Consider the following 21,766-nt stretch of genomic DNA (forward strand, 5'->3'; position numbering starts at 1 on the left):
GACACATTACCTTAGTCCTTCCTTGCACAGGGCATGCTGGTGGCAGTATGCATTGCATTGTCTTCCTATCCCACTGTACGTAATTGCAGCAAGACGCATTGCTGTATTTCTTCTTTGAACAGGGCATGCTGGTAGCGAACTGGGTAGCCTTATCTTGTGTTGACTCAGTACAAGATTGTGACGCTGCGCATTGATTCTTTCACTGTGGCACTGTACAGGAACCCATCGTCAAGTAGTGCAGTATTTCTGGTATTTTGCAACAAGAGTGATTCTAGTGATACGACGTTCCTAACCTGTTGAGAACGGTTAAGAGTCAGCGTAACTGTTGGTTAGAAGCTGTGGTTGGGGATTGCAACCGGATGTATGACGTTACAACGCACACTTTTACAACGCATACCTTTACAACGCATTTTTTACACCGCAACATCCATTACAACGCACACCATTACAACGCATACCATTACAACGAATTCTTAAAAAATACCTTTACAACGCATTCCACTACAACACATACTACATTTACAGCGCATACCATTACAACGCATTACATTACATTGCATATAAGGTAAGTGTTGGATAGTGTAGGGGTTAAAATTACTATTCTAACTCCAGGGGGTGCAACAGTAGGGAAAGTTTTGGATAGTGTAGGGGTTAAAATTACTATTCTAACTCCAGGGGGTGCAACAGTAGGGTAAGTGTTGGATGGTAAGTTTTGCGTTGTAATGGTATGCGTTGTAATGACTGCGTTGTAATGGTATGCGTTGTAGTGGTGTGCGTTGTAGTGGTGTGCGTTGTAATGACTGCGTTGTAAATGTATGCGTTTTAATGGATGTTGCGTTGTAAAAGTTTTGTTGTAATGGTAGTGCGTTGTAAAAGTTGCGTTGTAAATGTTGTATACCATTGCAACCGCCCAATCCACCGGAAGCAATATTACCCATTGTATATGTGTGGAAGTTGTATCTTGTGGTCATTTCGTATATCTTTCTATATAAAGTATAGTCGTTTTATACAAACTTGTGTGAAGTCCATTTGTGGTGACATCAGTGGGATTGCTGTGGGCGTGGTTGCACATACTGAATACTTGGGCCTTGGAGATAAGCCTGGCTGCTCGTGTCAAGCTTCCTTTCTTGGCCTAACGTGGGAGCGGGGGGGTCCGGGTCGTGCACTTGACATCACGCGCGGGAACTCTGGCTTTTACCAGGGGGTTTGAAGGTCTTCTCTTAAAAAGCATTTTTAAAAACAATTCTAAAAATTGGTGCCTTCTTAAATAGAAGATGCTCACGTCATTTGTTTAAAGTGAAAGGGCTTCTAAGGTGACTACAAAGGGGAGTTTAGTAAGAGGAGTGGCTCTTTCAGGATTTTTTTTTTTTTAAGATTCTCGAAATGTGTGCACTGGAAAGACAAAAATCATCCACCATATAGTCAAGAAATACAACTTTAAAGATGTGAGTGTGAGTCCTCGAGAAATCTTTGAAATAATATATGCTGAAATTGTCCACTTGAAAGCAGAAGTCAACTACCACCATGGCCAAAGTAGACGGGTGCACATTTCACTTGCAAACGGTTAGAATTGTACTACTGGCTTGCACAATGGTAAACCTTTAAAAGTAAATTCCGTCCATCCAACCCTGCTCATTTTGGTAACAGCTATTTCATGCTGTTATGGGCAACTACTTTAGCGAAACAATGGTCTCCCATATTAACAATAAAATAATCTTGTTGTGATGATTACCATTGTATGTGAACTTTGTTAAGACTGGAATAGCCTGCTATTATACCAAAGCAAGAACGGAAAGTATTGTACTGCAAAGTGAATTCTATCAAAGCAAACATTCCTTAGGGAGAGTGTCTTGAAACAAAAGCTGACTGTCACTAAATCGAATACTACCCTATCCTCACAATCAAAAATTGCAAACACTCTCAAATATAATTTTCTCATTGCAATCTGTAAAGACATGTTTGTAATATTTTGGGTTTCAAATATTTTGGAGACTTGCTCTAAGCCTCAGGGCCTTCCCACTCTTCCACAGCAGAGCGAGTGCAGTAGGACACAGTTCAGACAATGTATCAATTTATTTACAGTGCATAGAAGCCGCAGAAGTGCAATATTTACCGGTTTATAATAAAAAAGGTTATCTGTGTTAGTAGGAGGGGGCTAGAAAGAAAGCCGCAAGGATAGACAAACCATCAATAAATTGGTATTTCAGGGGTCTCAGCTATTCAGTGCAGGAAAGGAGGGGTATCCTGTTGGATCCCGGGTCTGGTAGGTATTTCTTAGCCAGATCTGGGATCTGGCACACCCATTGCAATTTGCAGAATTTGACCTGGTGTAATTTTCCAACAACGGCATACAAATCCGCAGCACCTGCACAATGTCTGTTTTCTGTTCACAACAGCAATGTGCAGATAGCACATTGCTATCTTGGGCTTTCTTGTTTTGCCTCCAGCTGGGCCCACGAAAAAGGTATGATTTAAAGGACTATCATCCCTTCTTTTGTTCAAGTATCACCCTGGCTGGGAGCTCTCGGGAGCCTTCAATCTAGATGCCAATGTAATGGTGAACAAACATTTGCAATGCAATCTGTCTCGCCTTTGGGACCTTATAAGCATTTTAGCCATGCAGCACATTATCGCACATTACTGCAACGTAGTTTAATCACAGAAGCTTCTCGTTATGACACCCTGTTCTGGGAATCACCCGCCCTTTCACTTCTGTTCTCTGATTAAAGATGGTATCACCACACAGTCAGCAATGTGCTTGTCTATAGAATTCATTATGGAACAGAATCCTAGTAGCACGTGGATAAGACGCATAGAAGATTAAAATATGACGCAAAACCAGCAGCCCAGAATCTAAAGATCAGGGGTTGAGTGCATAGCATGTCTAACTGGATTGAAGAAAGGGCACATTGCTGGGTGAATCAAGTGCCAACATTCTGACTCTCCTCTGTGCCATGTCGGGCAGGCCACTATGACTAGGCAACAACAAGTTCCCCACTGTATAAGAATATGTGACGTTACAACGCATGCAAATACATTGCATGCAACGCACATTTTTACTCCAACTTTCTGTGGGGGCAGGGAAGTTGGAATAGATTAATTATCTATTCCAACTCCAGTGTGTGCAAGAGTAGGGAAGGTGTTGGAGTTAAATCCAACACCTTCTACCCACTGCTGCACACCTTTTGCATTGCAATGTAAAGGCATGCTTTGTAACAGTTCAGTTGTAAAGGCTGTTTCCCACTGAATATACAGTAAACGTATTTATATTTTAACTTTCTTTTGAACCGCACAACCTGGCCAAGCCTTTTTTCTTTTAATTTTTTTATTGGCAACAAATAATTGCATAAACAGATTAGAAATCCACATTAACATAATCCATCATGCTCAACGGATACACAGACAAGAAGCAAAACATAAAATACATAACAAATTACATACAAATAAATAGAATGGCCAAGGCAATTTTCTTACCTTAATAAACACGATTCAATTGAAAACTTTATTATTATTACTCCAATTCTCAATTGATTTCCAGATCTTGTTGCCTCGGGCTCTCGCCTTCTTTCCTTTACAGGTGAAAATCGCCTTCTCTTGGTTGTACATACCTAACAACCGGGCAAGCCAAATCTGACAGTTAGGGGGATCTGCATCTTTCCAACGAGCTGTTAAAATAATCCTATATACAGCTGTCCCCAAAAAGAGAGATGTTTCTTCCTCTTTGGTATGCCTCAGTGCAATATCATAACCCAAGATGTAGAGGGTAGGAGAGTCAGCTACTGAATGCCCAAACACTTCCCGCCAAAAACCTGCTATCAAACCTCTCAAACCTGCTAATTTGTCACACTCGTAAAACATATGGAGTAAGTGTGCCGTGGTTTTTCCACATCTCGGACATTCTGAGGTAGCTCTTTTCCCCCAAGAGTAGAGTTTAGCAGGTGTAAAATATAAATCATAAATAGTCTTATACAGTTGAGCTTTCAAATTAGAAGAGATAATAGTCTCTACGTCATCTCGTTGGTTTTCGATTAAAATATCGTATATAGTACCCATCCTAGTTAAAGTGTGGTAAATAAATAAATAATACCCTATTTTTGACTAGACTTATAGCATAACAGATAGCTCAATAAAATAAGAGTCAAGATTCGAGGTAGTAGGAGTTTCTGCAGGTTTATTACAGCATAAGGACAGGATCAGGACAACCTGCATAGGATGACCCAGCAGAACAAAAGGATCCCAGCAGCTGCCGGGGCTTGGTCTGGGATGAGCGCGCTAACATTCAATAACAAAACATTGACTTATATACATAGCGCAAACACATAGCATTACATTGCAGTAGGCGTAACAGTAGGTGGAGTAGAAGGCGTGACGCGTAGCAGTCGCGAGAGATAACAGTAATAAGAGGTGTAACTGGGAGTTTACTTAGACATGTGATGCAAAACGTAACAGAATATGTCATGAATGGGCGGAAATTTTGGAGGGGGCTACCTAAGGAGCCGGGACCTCTAATCTAATGGTGCGCGAAAACTAGCAATGACGTGTTACTAGGAGAAGCTGGGGGCTACGAACTCTGTGCTAGGAGCAGAGACTAGAGTCTGGAGGGTCGGAGCGACATGTACCTAAACCCTATCTGGTATCTAATGTTTAGGGAACATGTTGATATAAACTAGAAGTCATGAGGGGAAAAGCTAACTTGATTCTAAGACTGGACCATGCATTATTCTACATGTAGTGCGTGAAGAATATTAAATGACCATTAAATACAGTATTTCTCTAACGTGGAGACGAGAAGGCTAGACAATGACGGAAACTATTGATGCAGTTCAGTAGCTTAGGAATGCAGAGGAGGAGGACTGAACTGATAGCAGGAACTATAACATACTTTTGGCAGACTCAGAGGCAGAGCCGGGCTGCACCGGGCACTGCGAGGCAGGGAGTAAGTGAAGGGTCGAGGATACAGGTGGGGGCTGTATCGCTCCTCAGCGAGGCTTTCAGGAGACAGGAGCTGAATCTGTGGTCCGGGCCCTTTTGAGGCCTGGAAACGGGGACTTTATAATTGAATAACGTGCACACTGAGAAACGTGGCAACATTACTTACATAGGCCTGATATTCGTAGTATTCACGAGGACTGGAAACTAACATATTAGAGGTGGACACAACTGTAATTGCGTCTTTAATCAGAAATGGGGAATAACATATGCATATTGATCATGCACACATAACATATGATGGATGAAGCGTAGGGACACAGAACATGGCAAAATTTACTTTTCCACATTCCCTCCTTGTCACTACGTTTCCATCAGGAAACATCAATATTCATGATACCGTCTATCATTTCATACAGTACCATTTGCTCGTCTCGAATTGTCTTGGAACGGGATTTAGAACAGGGCTTGGGACTGGGAATACAAGAGGTAGCACACATGCTGCAAATCGCAGGGCCACATTGTATACAGAGGCAGCAGCTAAATATGATCGCTACTGCAATACCTAGAAAGGACAGGACTTTCCATCCCCATGTGGAAATTACATTCCAGAACCAACCGGACCATGTCCAGGTGCCTGGATCTTGGTGTAACAGATGGGCAATTTTATGGAGTCTGGTTATAGCTGAATAAACAGACGGCGCGTTATTTGGAATGAAAATGCAACAACTGGATCCGAGAATTCTACAGGCCCCGCCCCTATCGGCCAGTATGACGTCAAGGACGAGACGATTCTGTAAAACGACAATTCTCATAAAGGATTGCTCTTCAGTTAAGTTACCTAGAGCAGAGGCAGTCTCATCTACTACTGCTTCAAGGGTTCTTGTTAACCTACGGATTAGTTTACTATTTACAACTGTACCTAAATAAGGGAAAACACCTTTATCTATATCAATGAATTGCTCTGCGGCGGTTTCAGTATAATCGACAATCGGGAGATTTCTCTTGTGTCTAGTGTGTACTAAGAAAGAATTCCTATGATAATCAGGTGGGGCTAGGAAAACAGGTGGCAGTAGGAAAGCAATGTAACAGGTTCCCTCCCAATCGAGGGGCAGACGGACATATGCAGTTTGACCACAAACAAAATAAGAATGACGTGAAGCTTTAAAAATAGATTTCCCACTGTCACTATACTGGATAACAGTAGTACATTCACTATGACCTATATGTACAGAACCATAACTACGGACACATAATTCGCCTTTGACTGGTAGTACTGAAATAGCAGGTGAGTCTGGAGTAGTATCAGACTGAACATTCAGAACCATGAAATTCGACGAATAATTTCCTAAATTATATACTTCATTTTCTAAATCTGAACCTGTTCTGTGGGGGAGACCTTGCTTGTCAGGGAAACATGTACTGTTAAGAAAAAACATATCTGTTGAGGATGACGTTAACGTGGACCATGCTCCACACGAACCATTGTGTGAGAACGGATAAGGAAAGAGTGGCAGAACTCCCTTCGGTGTCTGGAAAGGGGGGAGTCGACCACACACCCAACAATTAGTGGCATTGCTGGTCTGGTGTGAATAATGTAACATACGGATAAATGTGTTATTACGCATGGCGAGGCGGTATGAATATTCGTGAGGAGGCAGATCACTAAACGTGTGCTCTACTGTAGCATGAGCAGACATATTTACATGAGGAACTGAAAAACACAGATAGAAAGCATAGCTGGTGCAGGAAATCATTATGCTGAGAAATAATATGAAACTCAGAAAAACGATACATTTGATTGAACTTTGACTGACTCTCTCACTATGGGGGTCTATTTTATACATGTCAGAAACAGTCTAACCGTTTCACCTAGGGGAGGACTTATACAATCAAACTGGCTGACTTATTAGACCTGAGCTTTAACTTATACTCCTGTTGCGGAGTTTTCTCTAACAAGGGAGGGGTTGTAATAATGTCTTGTGCGGGACAGTCCTTTAAAACAATGTTCTGGCAATCCTTCGATTCCTGGGAAATGTTCTTGGAAATGTTTTTGAAGACTGGTTTCGGTCCTTTGAAAAGTTTTACATGAGAAAGGTGGACCCACCCCTTCCTGCCTTCCAACTTGACGGCAGTCCGGGTGGTCAAGAGGACCTGACGTGGCTCCTTCCAACGTGGTTCCAGCGGACTTGATCTGTCGAAATTTCTGATCATCACAAGGGACCCTGGAACGATCTCGTGCGGTGCCACCTCGGTATTGTCTGGAAATGCGGCGGCAACCTGTGAACGACATGAGTTGAGGGCAGACATCAAGGAAGCTAGGTAATCTGTCAGCATATTACATGAAACATCGGTAATACTTCGGGGTCTAGGAGTACCCCACATGTTAGGGGGGCGGCCGAAAACGACCTCATACGGGGACAGACCTGATCTGGAATGTGCGACCATACGCATGTAAAACAGAGCGACTGGCAAAGCTACTAACCAGTCCACACCCTTGTCTTTACAGACTTTTGCAATTCGAATTTTCAGAGTCTGATTATGCCTTTCGACTAGTCCAGCTGCTTCTGGATGGCGTACACAATGGAACTTCCACTGGTACCCTAACAAAAGGGAAACGTGTTTCATGAGTTCAGATGAGAATGGCTGGCCGTTATCAGAATATACGACTCTAGGGAGTCCATATCTAGGGAAGAATTCACGAACCAACTGCTTGGCAGTGGTCGCGGCTGTGTAATCTGGGACTGGATATGCTTCTGTCCATCTGGACAAAGCGCACACTACTACAAGGACATACTTGAAACCTCGACATCGCTCCATTTGAATATAATCCATCTGGATGACCTCAAAAGGGTGGTCAGGGGGCTGGAAACCACCTTGTTCCACCGGGACACTTTTACCTGGATTAAACTGACAACATATCATACAGGTACGGACTTTCTGCTTGGCTGCAGCTCGTAAATGCTTGTTGAACCAAATGTTCTGGATACTGTCTAACATAGCTTTTTCTCCTAAATGTGCTGGACTATGTGCGGTATTGATAATGACTTGAACCATAGAATCGGGGAGAAACCATGTGGCTCTACCCTTCGTTAACCATCCTTGATCTGTCTGGACCCCTCCTTGTACAGACCATTTCTTGATTTCATCGGGAGTAGCATGTAACTGGATATCTATGACATCTTGAGTAGGGTCCTTAACTGTCATGCATGTAATCAGATCTGGAGTATGTATCTGATTAACTGGAATGTCTGGAGTCTGTGCTGTAAGCTTGGCTGTGCGGTCTGCTAAATCATTACCTTGGGAAATAATGTCAGTAACTTTCGTATGTGCTTTGCACTTCATGATAGCAATAGATGTCGGTAAATGTATGGCATCTAACAGGGCTTGAATAAGGAGACCATGCTGAATCTTGGTTCCATGAGAAGTCATAAAACCTCTCTCCTGCCAGAGCACTCCGAAGTCGTGTACAACTCCGAATGCGTAACGTGAATCTGTGTAAACATTAACCTTCAGGTTCTTGGCATGTATACAGGCTTGTGTCAGAGCGACTAGCTCTGCTGCTTGAGCGGACAGAGTATCAATACGGTGTGTTTCAATAACTTCAGTGTCAGTAGTCACTGCATACGCGGCGACTAGTTCTCCTGTACTAGTTCTCATACATGAACCATCCACATAAAGTGTCAGGTCAGGATCTGGTAACGGAATATCTGTCAGGTCTTGTCTTGGCTTTGTCGTAATGTTAACTACTTCCACACAATCATGTGTGTCTGGATTTGAACTAACTGATGGTAACAGTGTAGCAGGATTCAGGACGTTGCAGCGTCTAATTTCTATGTGTGGCTGGAACAGTGTCAATTCATAACCTGTTAAACGTGCAATTGTCAAGTGCTGAGTTTGTGTTCGGTTTAAAAGAACTTCTACTGAATGTGGGACCTGTACTGTCAGGGAATGTCCTAAAACTATAGAATCACTTTGTCTGATAGCTAGTGCTGTGGCTGCAACTGACTTGAGGCACGCAGGCAACGCCTGGGCGACTGGATCTAATGTGCTCGAAAAATAAGCACAGGGCTTGTATTGACCTGCTTGATCTTGTGTGAGAACAGATAATGCTGTACCTTTGCGTTCTGTAACGAAAAGTGTAAAAGGCTTACTGTAGTTCGGTGTAGCTAGAACTGGAGCTTGACATAGGGCTTTCTTTAACTCGTTAAAACTAAGTGTATGTTCAGATGTCCAAGGGAGGACAGTCGATACGGCTGCCTCCTGTGTCGTTAACTGTATCAGTGGCTTGGCTAGGAATGCATACTGGGGAATCCATTGTCTACAATAAGAAGTAAGGCCGATAAAGGCACGTACCTCCTTCTGGGTTCTGGGCTGGGGAAGACTCGCTATTAACTGGATACGGTCGGGTGTCAACTGCCTACCCCTCTTGGACAGCAAGTGTCCTAAGTATACCACTTGCTGGACACAGAATTGAAGCTTCGAAGGTGACACCTTGTGCCCCATCTCGGCAAGGAAATACAAAACTGTAAGTGATGCACGCTCGCAGTCACGTTCAGAACGGGCTGTGATCAGTAGATCATCGACATACTGGAGCAGGGCAGTGTCAGTTGGCATGTGAATATTGTCTAGTTGTCTCTTGAGTGCTTGACTGTAAATACTAGGGCTTTCTGTGAAACCTTGAGGAGCGCGTGTAAACATATAGCTCCTTCCATTTAAACAAAATCCGAAAAGAAACTGGCTGTCTGGATGAATTGGAACACTAAAAAATGCATTCTTGAGGTCAATAACAGTGAAAAACATGGCTTCGGAATCAATGGCTGTTAACAGGGAAGAAATATCTGGGACAACTGGGTACTGAGGAATAATACATTTATTAAGCTCTCGTAAATCAATCACTAATCGATATACTGGCGGTGCATTTGGATCAGTACGTTTCATGACTGGAATGATCGGAGAATTACATACATTGGAGTCAGTTTCTACAACTACTCCTTGAGCCATGAGTTCGTCAATAATTTTGGATAAGGCTGCTACAGCCTCAGGTGGCAATCTGTACTGCCTGATTCGTGGTAACACTACACCTGGTTTGAGAGTCACACGATAGGGTGTGATTTGCATGTAACCTACATCAGTTGGACCTTGCGCCCATAAATGCTGCGGAACATTAGACAATCTTGAATCAAAATCTCGTAACACATAGTGACCCTTAAAGTCACGTAGGAACAGACGTATTCCCTCTGGGGAACAGCAAATAACTGCACCTAATTCTTTCAATGTCTTAATGCCTAATAGATTTTCTGGACATGACTTAGTAAGTAACAGATCAGTAGTACGGGACAATGGACCTACTTCTAGAGTAACTGGCTTTGATATCTCATTAACTATGGGTTTTCCTGAAAATCCAAGGGAAACATTTCTTGAGCCTGAGAGCGGAGCCCCTGGAACTTCGGCGTGACTAATTGTGGTCCTACTTGCCCCTGTATCGATCAAAAACTTTCTGTCTTTCCCTAATACTTGACTATGAACATAGGGACCTTCTTGGTCTACAGGTATCTCGATGAGAGGCAAGCCTACCTCCCTCTCTAGGCTGTTTCATGAATATGACTGATACTCTGGATACTCGGACTGTGCATACTGGTACATCTGTGATGTAACGTGCTGTGTTGCAGCAATGGGCTGCGGTACTGTAACTGTCTGTGGTGCATTCTGTGACTGAGGAGTCTGTGAAACTTGTTCTTGTCTCGGCGGACGTGGTCTTTCTTTAGTCTTACCAGTAGCTATGTTGTGCTTCAGAACTGCACACTCGTTTATAAAATGACCTGGCTGTTTACAATAATTGCATGTCCCTTTAACGGGAGCTGCAGGATGACTGGCTTGATTCGGACCCCTCTTCTGACTGTCTTGAGGAATAGATTGTGCAACTAGCACTTTCATTTTCGTGTCTTTCATACGTTTTCTTTCGTGTTCTTGCTCTTCTCTGATTCTATTCTGGTGGTACTGGAGCATCTGGAGCATCTGGGACGGAGTATTTGCTTGCCAGGTGCTTTCGACTTTCAAAACTCGGTTTTTAATTTGTGGACTTGAATTCTCGACTAATTTGGTAACGAAAAGATGAGGGTATGACTCACTACTTGTCTTGAGACCACTGTTAATACTAAAACATTTCTCAAATCTAGAATAAAAATCACTAATGTCTTCATCTTGTTTCTGTTTACAGGCTGAGATTGCATCCCAGTCTTCTTTCCTAGTTGTCAATAATCTGGGTAAAACTTGAATCAATAATTCTGGTAATTCTTTACATTTATCTCCAAGACCGGTACCTGGTACTCGTGCCTTGTCTTCAGCTTCTAGAGCTGTCCAATCGATCTTTTTCTCTCCCACCTCCCATTCTTTTTCCTTTAACTTTTCATACACCCCTGCGGGTAGCAGGACCTTTAACATTTTAATGATATCTGGGTAAGTGTATTCTCCCATACGGAGCATGTCTTTTAATTCTCTATGGAACCCCGCTGGATCTTTGTCATGATAGGGGATTAATTTCTTCATTTCAAGAAGTTCCATCTTTGATATCGGAGTGTATACAAACACTCGTTGCATTACGCCACCCGCCCCTTGGACTGGGTGGACTTCTCGTAGCGGATTCTGTCTGTCTATGTAGAATGGTTTACTTTCCGGGGGTGAGACATGAACAAAATGCGGGTTCAGAAACGTTCTATACTTGTGGCGCTGTTCTAGAATGACACTAATTAAATCGGTACCTAGACCTCTCCATCTGTACTGGAGTAACTCGTTCAGGATATCATGTAACGGGCCTGGATCAGAATGTTGACCCTCATACAGGGTAATGAGGTGCTGGATCATATACATACCCACCAGTCGTTGCTCGGCTGGGGGCAGTTTCAGAAACATTTGTGCCACTATTTCGTCTGGAAAAGTGGTAGAATCAGTAATCCATCGGACTGCTGATCGGGCTAGTTCTTGTTCGTGCATGGTACTTAATTCGCTATAACCGACTCGTGATTTCAGAATGTGATCGGTAGCTTGAAATACTTGTTCTAGAGAGCCTCGTTCTGGTGCTGGATGATGAAAAATAGACTTAGGTTCTGGACGTAAATAGCGATCTGGAAATCTGGATTTTCCTACATACGCTATTCTGGCGGGATTCTCGTCTTCCTCTTCAGGATCAGAGATACTTTCTTTCTCGCTTACTTGCGCTGCTTTACGCTGTTCGTGTAACCTTATTACTTCTTTACGAATTTTCTTGTACATACTTTCCATGGCACTAATGGTCTTGTGCTTACCCTCGGCTATATTATCACTCCACCTTGTTAGGATTCTCATTTCGGCGGGATCTTTAGACGGGTAATCTTGTTCTCTTATTAGACAATTGATCAGGAACTTTAATATCATGAGCTGAATCTCGGCTTTCCTTTGAGACATAATCTCGCCAATACTTTCTGGATCATCCCCTGTACGGATGAAACGATATATTCTGTCTAGATCTTCTTTCATATTCGGTAAGGTGACTAGATACTCGGTCACCCTTCTTACGCGTACGGAATATAAAACCATATTATACTCGCCTGGGACTGTGTCATAAACACATTCGGCAAGGGCTTGTCTGATTTCTGTAACAGACTTATTACTTTTAGGAGTACGCTGTGATGCTTGAGCATGTAATTCGAGTGCTGATAAACGCTTGTGTGGCGGCGGGGTTTGAGGAGGACCTCCTCCTGCGGCCCCTAGACTAGAATCGTCGACTGACATTCTTCGTGCTTGCAGGGATCGGTAATTGTAACGTGGGCTGAACTTGTATGGCTGGCTGACCCGGGGGTACCGTAACAGGTACTCCGGTGTCTGGAGAAACGGGAAGTGCCTGATTTACAGGGACAGGCGGAGCGCGAACTGGATTGGCATATTCTGGAACTGTGTCGTCCAAATAGGACGAGATAAAAATATCAGCTGCGGTCGGTTTGTGACGTAGCTTGGTCGGAACTAATGGTGGCGGGAAATTACTGGGTGCCTCTGGGGTCGCTTTTGGCAAGCCTTCGGCAAGGAGAGGATACATACCCTTAATAAGGGCATGCCTCTGTCTGTCTGACTGTTCGGCTTTGACTTGTTCACCTATCTCGATTAATTCTCTTTCTTGGGCTCGTTCTTGGGATTCTCTACTTAACTCTGACTTTCTGACTTCCTTTTCCGTTCTTCTATGCGCTTCCTTACGCCATAACTCGATGGCATCTTTCTGTGACTGTCTGGCTTTCTTTTTCCATAATGCTTCTTCTACTCGCATGATACATTCGGCATCCCATGTACCCGATACGGGCCATCTATACTTTTCTTCTAACTGTTTGGTATACTCTACCCATAAATCTAGATACAATATGGCGCTTATGCCATGTTTCTGATACATAAAGTGACCTGGACTGTCCCTAGGCGGAACAGGAACTGCTGCTTCCAGCAGACCCTTTCTAGTTTTTAACTGACGTAACTTTGAAAAGAGCGGCATTCTAAACTTGAATCGGAACACAATACAATACACGAAAAACAATAACAATTGGGAAAAACAATTCAGGCATACCACGACATTGGAAATACATTAAACAATATCATAACATAACAGTTCGAACAGAATACTACCTGAAAATACTGAAAACAGAAACAGAACAGAATTCTCGAGAACGGAACAGACTAGAGTTACTGGATGCACTGCTGTAACAGTACGGAACATACCGGTCCCATAAAGGAACGCATCAAGACCCGTATCCACCTAGGTGAACACTTCGTTTGTGGGCTTGGGTACCACCAACCCACGGACCAGGAGTCAATTTAGACTGACCCTGTCTAGACACTACCCCAGCAATGGTACTCACCGGGCAGCACGGAACGGAAGGCCTCGGACGGGACTGGACTACGACGACGAACTTCGGACTTCGGACTTCAGTTACGGGTGGGCCTCCGGATACCTCGGACCTTGGACTCTCGGCTTGGGCTCTGGTCGGGACTCGCCGCGTTCCTCCACCGTCTCGTTCGGATGCTGGACCGCCTCCTCCGTCTCCTCCGTGGGCCTGAGGGATACTTGAAGCAGAAATATCTGCACTTGGCCGGTATGGTTCCGTCACGGCTGCAGAGGGTCAGGGGGTCGGCGTGGCTTCACCGACGCGTGGGGAAAGGGCAAGTCCCTATTCGGGCGCCATTATGTGGTAAATAAATAAATAATACCCTATTTTTGACTAGACTTATAGCATAACAGATAGCTCAATAAAATAAGAGTCAAGATTCGAGGTAGTAGGAGTTTCTGCAGGTTTATTACAGCATAAGGACAGGATCAGGACAACCTGCATAGGATGACCCAGCAGAACAAAAGGATCCCAGCAGCTGCCGGGGCTTGGTCTGGGATGAGCGCGCTAACATTCAATAACAAAACATTGACTTATATACATAGCGCAAACACATAGCATTACATTGCAGTAGGCGTAACAGTAGGTGGAGTAGAAGGCGTGACGCGTAGCAGTCGCGAGAGATAACAGTAATAAGAGGTGTAACTGGGAGTTTACTTAGACATGTGATGCAAAACGTAACAGAATATGTCATGAATGGGCGGAAATTTTGGAGGGGGCTACCTAAGGAGCCGGGACCTCTAATCTAATGGTGCGCGAAAACTAGCAATGACGTGTTACTAGGAGAAGCTGGGGGCTACGAACTCTGTGCTAGGAGCAGAGACTAGAGTCTGGAGGGTCGGAGCGACATGTACCTAAACCCTATCTGGTATCTAATGTTTAGGGAACATGTTGATATAAACTAGAAGTCATGAGGGGAAAAGCTAACTTGATTCTAAGACTGGACCATGCATTATTCTACATGTAGTGCGTGAAGAATATTAAATGACCATTAAATACAGTATTTCTCTAACGTGGAGACGAGAAGGCTAGACAATGACGGAAACTATTGATGCAGTTCAGTAGCTTAGGAATGCAGAGGAGGAGGACTGAACTGATAGCAGGAACTATAACATACTTTTGGCAGACTCAGAGGCAGAGCCGGGCTGCACCGGGCACTGCGAGGCAGGGAGTAAGTGAAGGGTCGAGGATACAGGTGGGGGCTGTATCGCTCCTCAGCGAGGCTTTCAGGAGACAGGAGCTGAATCTGTGGTCCGGGCCCTTTTGAGGCCTGGAAACGGGGACTTTATAATTGAATAACGTGCACACTGAGAAACGTGGCAACATTACTTACATAGGCCTGATATTCGTAGTATTCACGAGGACTGGAAACTAACATATTAGAGGTGGACACAACTGTAATTGCGTCTTTAATCAGAAATGGGGAATAACATATGCATATTGATCATGCACACATAACATATGATGGATGAAGCGTAGGGACACAGAACATGGCAAAATTTACTTTTCCACAAAAGGTCTAGCCATACAATCTAAAAGGGGAATACTATCCAATGAAATAAAAGCACTTTTTACATTAAGAATCGTATTAATTTGGATAAATTTAAATACACTACTATTAGGAATAGAAAATTTGCTTTGAAGTTGTTGGAATCTATTGCCATAGGGAGAGAGTAGGAAATCTCCTATTGTTAACACTCCTAAAGTTTCCCATCTTCTAGAGATAACATCATATAATTGTGGTGGTAGTATTCTAGAATGCCATAATGAAATATTCTTATTATATTTAGGAATATTAAGGTGCCTCACAGTTTTCCTCCAAATTCCCTAGACACTTGATATGGTTTTGAACTTCACTTTCTTAAAGTATGATGGTTCTAGCTGCTTTAATAGGAGGCCATTAGCCTTATCTCCAATAACCAATTCATATATTGAGGGTATATAGTTATCCCCTACCACTATTTCCGATGTTTTAATAAGAAATAATGACATCATCTCCTGAAGCAGAGCGGCCCATAAATAAAATCCTAAATTAGGAATTGCCAAACCCCCTCTTATAACTGGTAAAGAGAGGAACCGGATGGATCTCCTTACCTTCCTATATCCCCATACAAATTTACTCATCTGGGATTCCAGGGCCTTGATAGTTTTATCATCCACTAATAGCGGAATCGCACGGAACAAATATAGGACCCTAGGTAGAATATTAATTTTGAGGAAATTCCCTCTTCCAAGAATCGAGAGATGCAGGCCATCTATCCTTTTTAAATCCTTCTTAACCTTTTGAATAAGAGGATCATAATTTATTTTAATGATCTCATCAATTTTGGGGGATATGCGGACTCCAAAATATACAGCACTTTCTACCTTTCTAGGGTCCTCAAATCGTGTATTCTGAGTGCAAATAACCATTGTTTTGTCCTTATTTAGGGAATACCCCGAGAACTGGCCAAAGACTTGAGTAATCTGTTCAATCTCAATTATTGCCTCCGTGGGGTGAGATGTTACTACCGCCACATCATCGGCATATGCTAATATTTTAGTGTCAAAGGGACCCACGATGATTGGTTTGATTGCCTCAGCGTCTAACAGTTTTAAAATAAGAGGATTTATATATAGGGCGAAGAGAATCGGAGAGCATGGGCACCCCTGCCTAGTCCCACGGGATATATAAAAAAGCATAGACTCCTGACCCATTACCAATACTCTAGCCTTAGGTGAATAATACATCGCCTTAATAGACTTCACAAAACGGGGTCCCATATTATTTTGATCTAAAACCGCCCACAAGAATGCCCACGAAACCCTGTCAAAAGCCTTCTCGGCGTCCAGGAGGACCATCGACATCCGGCCCCCCGCGATACTCATGGCATCAAACAGTGCAATAACCCGACGGGTATGATCCGTAGTGCCTTTGCCCGGAATGAAGCCATGTTGCCACGGTGAGACCAGATGTTCGATGATCCCCCTGAGCCGATTAGCTAAGATCATAGAGTATAATTTAGAATCAGAGTTTATAAGAGAAATAGGGCGATAAGATGAGGGTATGTTAGGGGGCTTATCTTTTTTTGGAAAAATCTATATATTAGTTTCCATCCATGAGCTAGGAGGGGTGCCACTCACTTGAATCCCTATAAATAAATCAAGAAGTAAAGGTGTTATAACACTGCCGAGAATTTTATAGAGCTCAAGTGGTATTTTGTCTGGGCCTGCGGCTTTACCCGAGGCTAGCTCTGCGAGGGCTATTTGCACCTCCCTCTGAGTTATGTCTCTTTCAAAATCTTGCCTAGTAGCCATAGCCATATCCATTCCTAGACTACCTTCGAGCTCTGTTGCCCATCTAGCAAGTGCTTCTTTAATTACTATAGGGTCTAAAGTATCCTTGTTTTGGAACAGTTTTTCATAATATTTTTTAAAGACTTCTAAAATAGTCTCAGGTGTTGTATATTCTTGGCCATCTGACTCAATGCATGTAATTAAGTTAAGAGATTGTTTTTGGTGAGTACGGAGTGCCAGCTGCTTGCCAACCCTCTACCCCGTTTCATAGATCTTATTACGATGAGATTGGTACGTCTCGGCCGCCCTTTGAGTAAGCTTATTATTTATCTCGGCTTTTAAGATCGCCATTTCTCTTAGAGTTGGACCACCATCCCCGCCCTGCATGATTTGAGTAGTATGCTTCTCCTCTATACTCCTCTATTCTAGCTAGTTCTTGAACCTGTAATTCATTTATCCTAGCAGCCTCTTTCCTCTGCCTGGCCACATTCTCTCACATGTTCTCCATTGATAACTTTGAGCCGAGCTGGATTATTTAGAAATGCCTGAAGCTTCTTATCTTGAAATGGTTTGATGAGTTGACGCAGTTCTAATCTCCTTGATGCTGGTTTCATCATCACTAGAATCACTCAAGTAAAATCCTGACCCTTTATCTGTTGACCAACACCGCTCATCAGAAAAAGAATAAAAATCGCTAGGATCCTTGTCCTTATCTCTGTCTTTGTCAGGATCATCCTCGCTAACATTTTCAGAACCCTGTTGCGGAGGCTGTGAGCCATCAAGAAGTGTTACCGCCTTTTGCCTTATCTGTGTAGCGAGTGTCCCCCCCAGACTGTCTACTTGAGTTTCTGTGCTCCCAGACGCAGACGGGAGTGATTGCGGGTGGTTACCTACGGTGATAGCACTCCCGGGGGTTAGAGCAGGTACAGCGGGTCCATTGGCATTTTCAACTATTTTTGATCCTGCATTTCCACATCATTCCTTACATTTTTAGTAATGCCCCCGCTGACTTGGGGGGTGCCCCCCCGCTCACCGTATTGTCCTGTCCCGCATTGTCCTGTCCCCCTGCATCTTCAGCCAGTCCACCTCCGTCCACAACAGTTTTAGCAGTTTCAACAGCCAGGACAGTTTTTACCGCAAGCATTGCCTCGGGCGTGTGCTGTGCTCCTGGCTGGCTCTTCCCTCCCTGACCTGGAAGGAGCCTCACCGGTGTCTTGCGAAGAAGCTCCACTACAGAGGGAGCACTCTGGCCGCCTTTCCGGGCAACACCGCACTGGTTAGGAGCCTTGCCGGGGGTCTTCTCCACGGGTCCCGCCGCTGTCGTTGGAGGCCCTACACCTACGCCTGCACTTTTCCCGGACGCCTCTGCAGCCTCTCGGATGGCCAGCCTCTCCGCTCTTGCCTCCCTTGCTTTCGCGGCCGCCGCTGCAGCCGCGGCGGCATTCTTCGGAGCCATGTCATCCAGACCAGAACTCTGCTCCTGCTCTTCAACGCCGCCCAGGTAGGTCTGGCAACTGTTCTTTTTGTTTCTTGACAATATAGCATAAGTACCGAATCAGGGAGAGGCCGATTACTGTGGCCAGCGCCGGTACTTGACTCTTTACCAGCGCTCCATGTCTCTCTGTAATCTCGCCCTCCAGCATTATACTTCGCAATTGCTTGGCTCTTATCAGCCTTCCAGACGTAGTTTCTTTCTTTCTTTCAAATCTTCATCTGTCTTGAGCTGCCTTTTTTCCCCATGTTACATGTTCAGTTTAATCCAAACTTTCTACCATGAGCACCGGACGGCCCACACTGCGGTCTCAAGCGGCTGCCATCTTGCCTCTCTCCCAGCTTAAAAAACTGGCCAATCCTAGGAGTGGAGATGTGAAAAAATAGTGAAGAGCCATAATAGTTACCTTTCCTGTTACTTATTCCTCGCCTGCAGTCGCCTGTGTGCACTTAATCAAACAATGCGCAAAAACATTGCAATCACCCACGTTGCTCAACCCTTTTTAAAGCACATTGCTTAAAACCTTCAACTAAAGTAGGTTTCTCCCTCGAGCGCCATTGGAAAGTAAAGCCTCAGTCAACGCTGTTTGCTAAATATGGGGAAGCCAATAGTACCCCCTGTACGAAGGCCACAAGAGCACCCACTGCCACGCGAGAACCCCTTGTTGCATCAGCGCAACCACAAAGTATGAAAGCCCAAGATATGAAGGTACCCAAACTTACCTGGAGAGTCAGCAGGGTTGTGCATAGAGCCTTGCAGCAGGAGCATGCAGCCTGAATGCAATAATGGATGCATTAAGGTTTCTCTGACACAATTAGTCCTACTCATAAGTGGGACAACTAGGTCAGCGTGAAGTTACATCTCAAAACGTCAGCTATGTGCTTGTTAAACATCATCGCTAGACTTACAGTCTTAACGCACTTTAAAGTACCGAGGGAATGAATTACTACATTCTAGGCCCAAACCCAAATTGCTTGCAGCTGAACATACCTGGACGAAGCTGTTTGGTAATGCAGTAAACCATTCTAGGAACGGGAAAAAAATCAAAGTTTAGGTTGTGCTGCAAGAACATGTAAACACCCCCCTCACACCTGTTGTGGTTAAGCTATGCTGCTCAGGATTTGGTAAAGAAGTGTCCACTAACAGTCGAAAAGAGAGAGTTCGAGTATTATCGTTGCAGCACTGCCTACCCCCTCAAAAAAAGAATGCAAAATGATGCAAATATCATATGCTTGTGTTGAATTGGTTATCTTCTTACAAATTACCCATGGTAGTTTGCCAAACGTATCTCTTTCACCTTTGAAGGAGGTTCCGTCAGGTGAACGCAATTTGTGGGATGAGCCCCTCTAAGGCACATTGTGTTCCCTGCATTAGAACTATTCCACAATATGTGAAAACCAGACTTAGTGATGCGGGTGGAGGGACATGTTTGGAGGGTGTAGTTACAATTACTAATCAGGTAAGCTCCTGAATAGGTGGGCGTCACCAACACTACTTAAAATGACATGCACTACATGAATAGTTGAGCTTTGCATGCAAAAGCAATTTACATTGTATGAATTGACCGCCGCAAGGACATATATTAAGGCCCAGTGACGTTACAAAATAGTGCCAAAAATCAACTTAGCATTTTGCCTGCATTTTAGGTGGCAAAGCCAAAGTCTACCTTAAGTACTATCAGACTCTGATTTCCTAAAGAGTATTCACCCAACGGCCTGTAAGGTTGACAGAATTATACCATCAATCTACAAAATAATTAAATGAATGTTAAATGTTACCTGCAGGACTAGTGTAACTCAACTTCCGTTGCAAAGGGGGAGTGACATACAGTGTAGATAAACTACTAGTAGAAGTAAGAGTTTTCCTAAATCAAGTGGCGCAAGTCACCCACACATGAGGTGTGTGGGGCAGTCTTAACCTCAGATAAACACTTCCACACGAACATTCATAACAAGTCTTTGAAAGGTCTCATCATAGGAAACTGCTGAGAATTGCATCATTCACATGCTTAAAGTAACTTCCGAGGTTGGGTGTCTACTCGTGCTTGGCCCATTCATATTTAAACTTAAGGGAGTGGGTAAAAGCAAGGTATTTTATTTTACTCAGTACCTAGGCAAACAATTGGAAAGGATTTTAATTATATTACCTACACCAGTTCATTATGTGTGCTCATGCCTCTCAAGACTGCAAATGCAGCAGCATAGGCACCGTTTAGCGGTGCACCGGCAAAAACAAAATTGCACTGTTAGACCTCTCTGGAGAAGTGTGGCTCACTGGTTAGAGGAGGCAGACCTGGAAGCAGAGGTCAGCCCAGGACCAGGGTTCAATTCCCGGCTCGGCGGGGGTCTTAAGTCCTAAAATGTCCATGGACTCGACAATTCTCGCTCCGGTGCCTACTCGATTCACGGGTTCACACTCTGCGACTCTGGGCAATAGCTTGCTTAATCTCCACAACGGCCCCTCGCGGCGGGATGCCTGGCTTTCACCTTGCGGATACCCTGCCAGGGTTATCTCACAGGGGAATACCAGGACGGGTTCCCTAAGCAAGCGCTTGGTGATTTGCGCTATATAAATTCCTGTACATTTACATTTATATTTTAACTTTCTTTTGAACCGCATAACCTGGCCAAGCCTTTTTTTCTTTTAATTTTTTTATTGGCAACAAATAATTGCATAAACAGATTAGAAATCCACATTAACATAATCCATCATGCTCAACGGATACACAGACAAGAAGCAAAACATAAAATACATAACAAATTACATACAAATAAATAGAATGGCCAAGGCAATTTTCTTACCTTAATAAACACGATTCAATTGAAAACTTTATTATTATTACTCCAATTCTCAATTGATTTCCAGATCTTGTTGCCTCGGGCTCTCGCCTTCTTTCCTTTACAGGTGAAAATCGCCTTCTCTTGGTTGTACATACCTAACAACCGGGCAAGCCAAATCTGACAGTTAGGGGGATCTGCATCTTTCCAACGAGCTGTTAAAATAATCCTATATACAGCTGTCCCCAAAAAGAGAGATGTTTCTTCCTCTTTGGTATGCCTCAGTGCAATATCATAACCCAAGATGTAGAGGGTAGGAGAGTCAGCTACTGAATGCCCAAACACTTCCCGCCAAAAACCTGCTATCATACCTCTCAAACCTGCTAATT

Source organism: Lissotriton helveticus, chromosome 10 (genome assembly GCF_964261635.1).
Source record: "Lissotriton helveticus chromosome 10, aLisHel1.1, whole genome shotgun sequence".
Classification (NCBI taxonomy): domain Eukaryota; kingdom Metazoa; phylum Chordata; class Amphibia; order Caudata; family Salamandridae; genus Lissotriton; species Lissotriton helveticus.